Here is a 9,186-nt window from a genome sequence, read left to right as displayed (position 1 = left end):
TGTCAGTTCTCTATTTCATGAGCTTATACTAACAAACAAAAAAAAAAACACCCAACAAGGGCTGAAAGGAAAGGAAATCAAGTGTACCAAACATACATGTGACATGGAGTTGACCAAAGAACCTGGAACAGATATTCCAGGAAGGGAGGCATTACATCTAGGAGAGATTTGTCTCTTGTCTATAGGGCCATTCTAGCAAAGAGATTCTGGGTGTTTTCAGGGCCCCCAAACTCCAGGTTCAGGTAGAGGCAACAAGGCGTAGCTGAGACTGAGACAACACAGGTGGCAGCTCAGCATAAGAAAGCATTGTCTTGTTTGTTTTTGACTTTTTCCTAAAATACATGTTATTAGTCTTGGTCTTTGGTTTCAAAATAATAACTGCTCACTGTAAACAATATGGAAAGTTCAGAAAAAAAATAAAAAGAGGAAAACAATTAATTCAGAAAGAAGAGCCGCTGCTAATATTTTGATGTATTTCTATTTTTGTTGCAAACTACAAAAAAGTGTAATGAATAAACAAAATGCATTTGTAAAGTTTGAAAAATAATTATAACAGTAGTGATGCATTGGATGATGTTGTGAATGTACTAAATGCTACTGAATTGCACACTTTACAATGCTGATTTCTTTTTTAAAATATTTATTTCTTAGTTATAGATGGACACAATATCTTTATTTTATTTTTAATTTTTCTTAGTTGTTGATAAACCTTTATTTTATTTATGTATCTATATGTGGTGCTGAGAATCAAACCCAGTGCCTCACACATGCCAGGCAAGTGTGCTACTGATGAGCCCCAGCCCCAGCCCCTCTTTATTTTATTTTTATGTGTTGCTGAGGATCAAACCCAGTGCCTCACACATGCTATGCAAGCAAGCACAATAGGTGAGCACTCTACCTCTGACTCACAACAACAATGGTGATTTCTATGTGATGTGAATTTCACCTCAATTAGCCTCCCAGGCTAAGAATATGTCCAAGACATCAGGAGCCCCAGAATTAATTATATCTTTCCTCTTCCATATAGTTTTCCCTTCTCTCCATATACCCTCCAACAAACCATTTTTCAGCTTGGCCTGTTTCTGAACTTCATGTAGATTAAATAAGGCTGTATATATTTTCCATGATGTGATTCTCAACATGGTATCTTTGATATCCACTCCCATTGATGAATTGCTTGTTATCGCTACGAACTACTAGGAATGAGTCCACTGTGAGGAGGTGCCACTACCCAGCTGTCTACCCTGTTGCCAGATGACACATGGGAAGTTGTTCCCAGGAGCAGGGTGCCATGGACACCCATGTGGGGTTCAGGGTGAGGGTTTCTCTGGGGCCTTATCAGTCTGTAGCACACCCATTTAATTTGCTTTTTCAAAAACAAAGATAGTTTATTCTGATTACAAAAACAATAAAAAGATTCTTTTAAAATAAAGCAGGGAAGAAAAGAACACAGCCTGGTGGTATGTTCTGGTTTATGTGGTGTGTGTCCTTCCAGTTAAACCCTGCATTTCACATAGACTGAGGAAATGTTTATGTGACAAAGACAAGGTCTATTATCTGTTATCTACAACAGGCTATATTTATATTATGATTTCCTTGTGATATTGATTTTTACCTCCTAATATTAGACTATCAGTTTAAGAAATGTTCTCGTTTATCCTGGCAATAGAGTCTCCTTGGGCCTCAGCTATATCTACTGTGAAATTGGAAGACTTGTATGGCTTTCTATTTTTTTTTTCAAATTAAATGACATAATAACAGAAAGGGTCTCATTAATTGAAAAAGGCTCAGCCTGGATCTCAGTGAGTAAGACAATTCTTGGAGTCTTGTTCTTCCTCTGGAGAAATGTGGGAAATGGGATCAACAAATAGTTGTTTTTCTGTGTGGTGGGAGAACACTTCCCCCAGAGAGAAGAGAAGAAAGTCCTCAGTTTGAAGAAAGGACACATTGAGCTGATGGAGAAGTCCTCCCTTATGCACTGCAAATGTGGGTGGTGGAGTAAAATAGTTGTAGCAGAGGTGATAATGAGGAGGAGGAAGAAGATGGTGATTGTGACAGTGATGGTGATATACACACGGTTGGACTGCTGTGTCAGAGCAACAGCTGTTCTGATAACATTGCTACTACTGCTATTGAAGCAGAGGAAAGCATCAGTCTTGACTCCTGCATAAAATGTGAAGGAAGTAAATGCATCAACATGTGTCACAAAAATTTCTGTGGTCCTGGACACTTTAAAGAATAGCTATAGTTTATTCAATAGGCTTCATTTTCTATTAAAACACAAGGCTAAGAGACAGATTTTTATACTAAGACACAGCTACAGGAAATACACCAATGTCCCTGCATGCATGGGACAAAAGCTGCCTCTCTGTACTGTGCAGGACAGGGTGCAGCTGGCACAGTGAGGCAGCACTCCTGTCCACATTATTCCAGGTGACAGAGGCTTTTGGCTTCATCTAGAGGGAATGACAAGCTCTTGGTCTCCTCCATCAAAGGACAGAAGCAGAGGTACTACTCCAGGTCAGAGGATAGAGCTGCCCAGGAGAGACAAAGAGGAGGCCAGTGTGGCGGTCCAGAACAGGAGATTAAAGGTCAGGACTGAACTGGAAGTCAGGACAGTCCATCCTATGCCCTGGGCTACTGTAACCCAGGTCTGAGGGCTGAATCTCTGTGTCTCTCCAGGACATTTAAAGAAGTCCAGGACATAGAACAAGACTCACCTAAGAAAGGCACTGGAGGAACCTGGCCTCAGGTATCAGCCTGAGTAGATTTTATAGGGTGAAAATCACTCAAGAGACAAAGCTGAGGTACAGGTATCTTAGAAGGGATCTCTGGAAGGTAGATGTATAAATATCCCTTCAGTAAAAAGGATCCTTTCACTTAAGCAAGTTCAGGCCCATGATCATACCTGAGGCCCTGAGGCAAGTGAGATTATAGATCACTCTACAGAGTCTCCTCAAGGAGGCTGTGCATGCTCCATCTAGGAAGGGACCCAAGTGTCCCCTCCCCTATCTGTTACTGAACATGATCTGATCAAAGAGCCTTATGTGATGATGTGAGTGGACATGGGAGACTTAAGCAAGATCTCTCTCTTTTTTAAATATATTTTTTCCAGTGGTCAAGGGCCTTTATTTTATTTATTTATATATGGTGCTAAGAATCGAACCCAGTTCCTCACACATGCTAGGCAAGTGCTCTACCACTGAGCACCACCTCAGCCCCTAAGCAAGCTCTCTTAATCTCTGAATAATTATTCCTTAACCAAAATATAAGGGGACATATTATGCTCAAGCATAAATTTGGGTTATTTCAAATGTTGGGGTGAAGTGTCTTGTTTAAGATGCTTGTCAAAGAGGCTGCGATACAATAATGGTGAAGAATTGATAATTCTGCATGAACTGATGATGCACTTTGGGTGAGCAGCAGGTGGCACTGTGAGACTCAGGATGGGAACTCCTAGAAATGCTCCAGTGCAGAGGGCATCATTCATTCATTGATTTTCCTCTGAGGCTGCTGCTTCCAGGTAAATTGCCCTTTCCACCCCTGACATCCACATGTACCTCTTCTTTTTCTTTTCTTTCTTTTTTTTTTTTTTTTGGTACCAAAGTTTGAACCCAGGGGCATCAGCCTTTTTGATATTTTATTTACAGACAGGATCTCACTGAGATTCTTATGGCCTCACTAAGTTGCTGAGGCTGGCTTTGAACTCAAAATTCTCCTGCTTTGGCCTTCAAAGCTTCTGGGATTCCAAGCATGCACTACTGCAAGTGGCCCCATGTGGCCCTTCTTCTGAAATCAGAAAAATACTAGCACAAAGCCACCAGGCTCAGAGCTCATACAAGAGCATAGACAAACAAGCTGCTGAAGAGAACAAATTTGCATCCACTGCTCCTCCTGTCTCTAGCTGCAAGAACACAGGATGAAAAGATTATTGCCTAGTCCAGGCCCAGCTGGGCACCTCAGGACACGATGTTTGGAAATACCTCCTGTCCACCTTGGACTGGCTTCACATTTACTTCTTGCTTCTTGTTTTCTCCATAGGCCAGACATTCCCAAAGCATTATGGGGACCCTCTTGGTATGTCCCTCCAAACAAAGCTTCTAAGGTTAAGTCTTTCCCATTGTTTCAAGCACCCACTGTCACAAAATTGTATATTCTCAAGACTTTGTGCCCTCCTTCCCCATCTGCTTCTGCCTCAGTTGGGAGCCTCAGTCACAGTCACCCACATCCTGAGCAGTGAACACAGCAACTACTTCATATGGTGGTATAAGCAGGGGCCAGGAAAGAGCTGCCAGTATGTAATGAAGGTGAACAGTGATGGCAACCACAGCAAGGGTGATGGGATCTCTGATCATGTCACAGGCTCCAGCTCTGGGCTAACAACTACTTAACCATTGCCAATACTCAGGCTGAGGATAAGGCCCAGTACAATGGTGGAGAGAAACATACAATTGATGGCCAGGGAGAGTGAACCACAGGGACAAAGGCAAAGGAGAACTGAAGCCAAAACCTCTTTACCTTTCTTCCTCCTCCCCAGAGACTTGGAGTTACAGCCCCACATCCCTCTCCAGAACCCTAATACCCATGACTTTTCTTCTTGTAAACTCCCTTATTCTGCAACTCAGCTCCCAGGACATTCCTAAGGAGAGGTAACTTGGGTCATAATTGAGGTCATTTTGACAACATAATGTTGTGGTCCTTTAATATCAGCCAGTGGTGATAAGAATGTGAGAGAGGAGAGCCGTCCAGGGAAAAATTTGTTCTGGGGAAAATGGTTGGGCTGAGATGATCCTGTGTCCAAGAGGCCCATTAGGCCTTGGGATCCATCTGGATTTCTGTTTGTTGAAGGGACGCTGTGGGAGGTTTCCATAGGTGACAATGAAAGTTGGCTTCTGTGAGTATGTATGGCAGTGCCTGGTCACCATGTAGTGCAGCAGGATCCATCAAAACTGAGGATTGCTAATCAAGAAAGGATAAATAAGATTAAGCTCATAGTGAAGACAGATTCTATTCAGGTACAGAATAGATTTGCATATCAGGAAATACAGTTTCAGTTAGAAACCCAGCAAGTGTTCTGTCAAGGTAAAGGCAGACTTGGGTTTTAAAGAAAAAATAGGGATCAACAGGTGAAGGACCTTGTTTTTAAGAAACTTCAATTGATTATTGCATTAACCAAGTTGTTTTGGAAGAATTTGGATTGTTTATGAGGTCTGTTCATACATGGAGCTACACATGCTTGTTTGTTAGGGGCATATCACAGGGGGGATTATAAGCAAGCTCTTAATCTTTTAAGAAAGCACATTGGCACATGTCTCAGGAATAGAATTCTGTTACACTTGGTAGTCTTATGAGCCATTTTTTTCCAAAAAAAAATATTTTTTATCCAGACATTCAATCATGAGTCTTTGTCTAAAAACAAAAGGGAAGCCTGTCAAATTCTGACCTCTGAGTCTTCCACAGTCTTTCTCTCTCTTGAGAAGTGTGCAGTCATTTTAATTTTTTCAGGATCCAGCAGGAAAGACTTGGCCCTCAAAGAGACAAGACAGGTTACTTGCCCCTAGGGGTGAGTACAGAGCAATGTCCAAAAGGAAAGGGTGTGCATGTCAACAAGGTTTTGAGCAGGACCACATGGAGCATAGTTTGGCCTCTAATGCTGTTGTAGATTCTATAATACTATTTCCCTGTATTGAGAACCATGTCCTAGTACATATAATGAGTCATCACACATTGTTCTCCAAGATATTTCCCATGGCATTCTGTGTGTGGGGGTCTGTGTGTGAGTGTGTGAGTGTACACACATCCTTATCTGCATCATAAGGAGTTACCAAAGAGGGAGCCCTCAACTCATGATCAGTGGGGATCCCCAAAAGTGTTGCTGAAATGAATTGAAGGAGACACCACTTAAGGCATAGAGATTGATTTAGGAAAGTGAAAAATAAACATGCAAAGGAGGATAAGGGCCATCTGGAGAGTAAACAACACTTTTGTGGTTCTCAAACTCTTCTTTTAAAGGAAAAAGAGAGGTAGGCATGGGAAGGGATGTGGGGATGACATTCCCTGTTGATCACAAGACAGTTTATGGTGGTAGGGAAATTCTCGGGATCATTAGGCTAATGTGGTCTCTGATATCTGAATAGTAGATAACATTGTAAAGTCCCCTATATTGGAGCTTCCTGAAAAAAATACCTTCTATCTTTGATTTTGAATCTCCTTTCACTACATTTATTCTAAAAATGGATGTACTTATGGGTTAAATAACAGTACATAGGGAAATTTTCAAAAGTTGGTGTACTTTCATTAACTTTAAAATTATGCAGTGAGCATTGGCTGGATGAAGGTGCGGTCCTGAGTATCCCAATGTGCCTGTGATAGTTTCCTTGTGGTGCATTCACTCACTTAAGTGCTTATGAGAGAAACAGTTCCATGTAATCCATGTTCTTTTATTAAATTTTTTGAAGAGTACTTTTAACTCTTGGAAACAAAAATCTGCTTTTTTCCATAAGCACTTTTTTAAATAAATAAATCAAACATCACACACACACACACACACACAAAAGATCACAAACAGGCCACTTTAGTTGATTAAAATCTGGAGTATTTCTGCTGGTAGATTCTAAGCAGCCAAAGGGCACAGATATTGCCACCCTTCCAGGTCCTGAGCCACCCAGGGTTTACTTGGGGCAGTGCCTCCATAGGAAGTAGGATTAACCTGGCTGAGTATTCAAAATATATATACACTTGCTGAGCCCACATGTGTTTCCTTACTTAGTCAAAGTGATTGTTGTCAGTCTACAGACATGGACTCTCATCTACTTCTGGTTAATGCTCTGATCATGAGGCTTCTTTTGTTTCATGACATTATGTCTCTGATTGGAGTGATGCCTTACTACCTACCCTCAAGAGCTTAGCTCTGTGCAACCTCATTCCTGACAAAATTCACAGAAACCATGGGTACTCAGTGCATTCCTTAAGCAAGTATAGTTTTTGGCACTTGGACTATATGAAAGAATAGGAGGGAAAAAAAAGAAATTCCCGGTGACATTTGACAGTCTACTGTGGTAAGGAGGCTCTCAAAGAGAGGAACAAACATCACCTATGAAATTACACTAGATAATGTGAAGAATCAACAAAATCAGGAGATTGCTTAATAAAGAGAATGCCATTAACTCATTTCAAAAAATGAATGAAATGTAACAGTGTCACATTGCAATGAAATCGTAATCGTAATCAGTGAACACAAGTTAATGGGGTGACCCAGAGTATAGGAGGACAAGGTTGATTTTCTGCTGAGTCAGATTTTATCAGTGGTCTCAGCTGCCCAGCTTCATCTAGGGAAGGCTCCAGGAATGTCAACAGCCTTACTGAGCTGGGCCTAGGGCATACGATAACCCAGCAGAGTCAATTCCTGGAAGGATCCTCTGACCTGGGTCCCTGGAGAATAAGGTTGATTTTATGCCCAAAAGAGTAGATGAAGGAATATGGGGCTCCAACTCTCCCACTTTGTCTTCTCTTAAACCCCAGTGCTCACAAGAAGGCTCCCCAGTAGTCCTAAGTCAGCTGCTCCATGAGAGGAGAAAGTTTGCATAATCACCAAATACTAGTTGCTCCCAGAATCATGAGAGAGCATAAGATGATTTGAGAGGACCAGATATGCTCTGAACATCAGGAGTTTGAGCTCTGGGAAATTTCCAACTTGGCCTGGCTCCCCATCCTGTTCCCATCTTTCTCTGCACAGATGACATGCTCAGTCCTGTTCCTAGTCTCACCTTTTTCAGGACCCTCAACTGAACCCACCCCATATCCTGACTTAGCCCAGGCAGAGCCTCAGGATGGAATGTTGGGATGGGTCCAAGCACCCTTTCTTCTATCTCTTACAGGCTCTGTGGCTGTCTTAGAGCTGACACAGCTGGCCTTGGGGCCAGTTGCTGTGGGACAGATGGCCACCATCATCAGCTCTGGAGACAGCCTTGCCAATGAATATGCATGGCACTGGTACCTATGTGGATTAGCCAGCTCTTGGTGTCCACAGCTTCTCTGGTGTTAGCAGAGGCAGCACTGCCGATGGGGCCAAGGTCCCTATGTTGTAGAGCTAATTCTCCTGTTGGTGGCACCAGTGTTTGTCAGCCTCGCCCTCAGAGTTCAGCTTCTCCACCCGTAAAACAGCCAGCAGGTTCCTGCTCAGGTACTCCAATGCCTCCTGCTCTATGCTAGGCCTGCAGAACAAGGAGGGCACCAGCAGACACAACCTTGGGGAGGTGGGGTGCACAGGTACCAGAGGTCCTGTCACTGCCACCTGTATCAGAGGCTCAAACAACAGATTCCAGAACAGCTTAAGTCCCCATTTCCCCCTTTTCATGTCTTGAACTCATTTCTTCCACCACACTCTTCTGCCATGATGTTCACACTTGCCTCAAGACCTAAGGAATGGAGTCAATTGTTTATGGATTGAAACGTAGGAAACCTTGAGAATCCAAATACATTTTTTATCCTCTAAATGTTGTGTTTTTTCCTTTTTCTTTCCTTCTTCTCTTTTTTTAACAGTAGAATGCATTTTGACAGATTGTACACAAATTGAGCACAACTTTTTCCTCTGGTGGTTCATGTGGCAGAGTCACTCCAGTATTGTAATCATACATGTATATAGGGTAATAATCTTTGTCTCATTCTACTGTCCTTCCCATCCCCACGGCCCCACTTCTCCCGTCTGTCCCCTCAACACAAACCAAGGTGCCTTTCTGATTCTGCCTGATCCTCCCAGCCCCATTATGGATCAGCAGCTGCTTATCAGAGAAAACTTTCAGCTTTTGGATTTGGGGGATTGGCTTATTTCACTTAGCATGATATTCTCTAGTTCCATCTATTTACCTGCAAATGCCATAATTTCATTCTTCTTTTAGGCTGAATAATATTCTATAGTGTATATGTACCACATTTTCTTTTTCCACTCATCTGTTGAAGGGCATCTATGTTGGTTCCACAGTTTAGCTATTGTTAATTGAGCCACTATAAGCATCAATGTGGCTGTAACACATTAAGCACACAATAAAATCACATGTATGCTGATTTTAAGTCCATTGGGTATAAACTGAGGAGTGGGATATCTGGGTGCTTCTAGTCTGTTTTCTGAGGTATCTTCATAGTGCTTCACATAGTGGCTGGACCAATTTGCAGTCCCACCAGCAATAT

This window comes from Spermophilus citellus, assembly GCF_964194105.1.
Source record: "Spermophilus citellus genome assembly, chromosome: 3".
Classification (NCBI taxonomy): Eukaryota; Metazoa; Chordata; class Mammalia; order Rodentia; family Sciuridae; genus Spermophilus; species Spermophilus citellus.
This window is presented reverse-complemented; position numbering follows the sequence as displayed.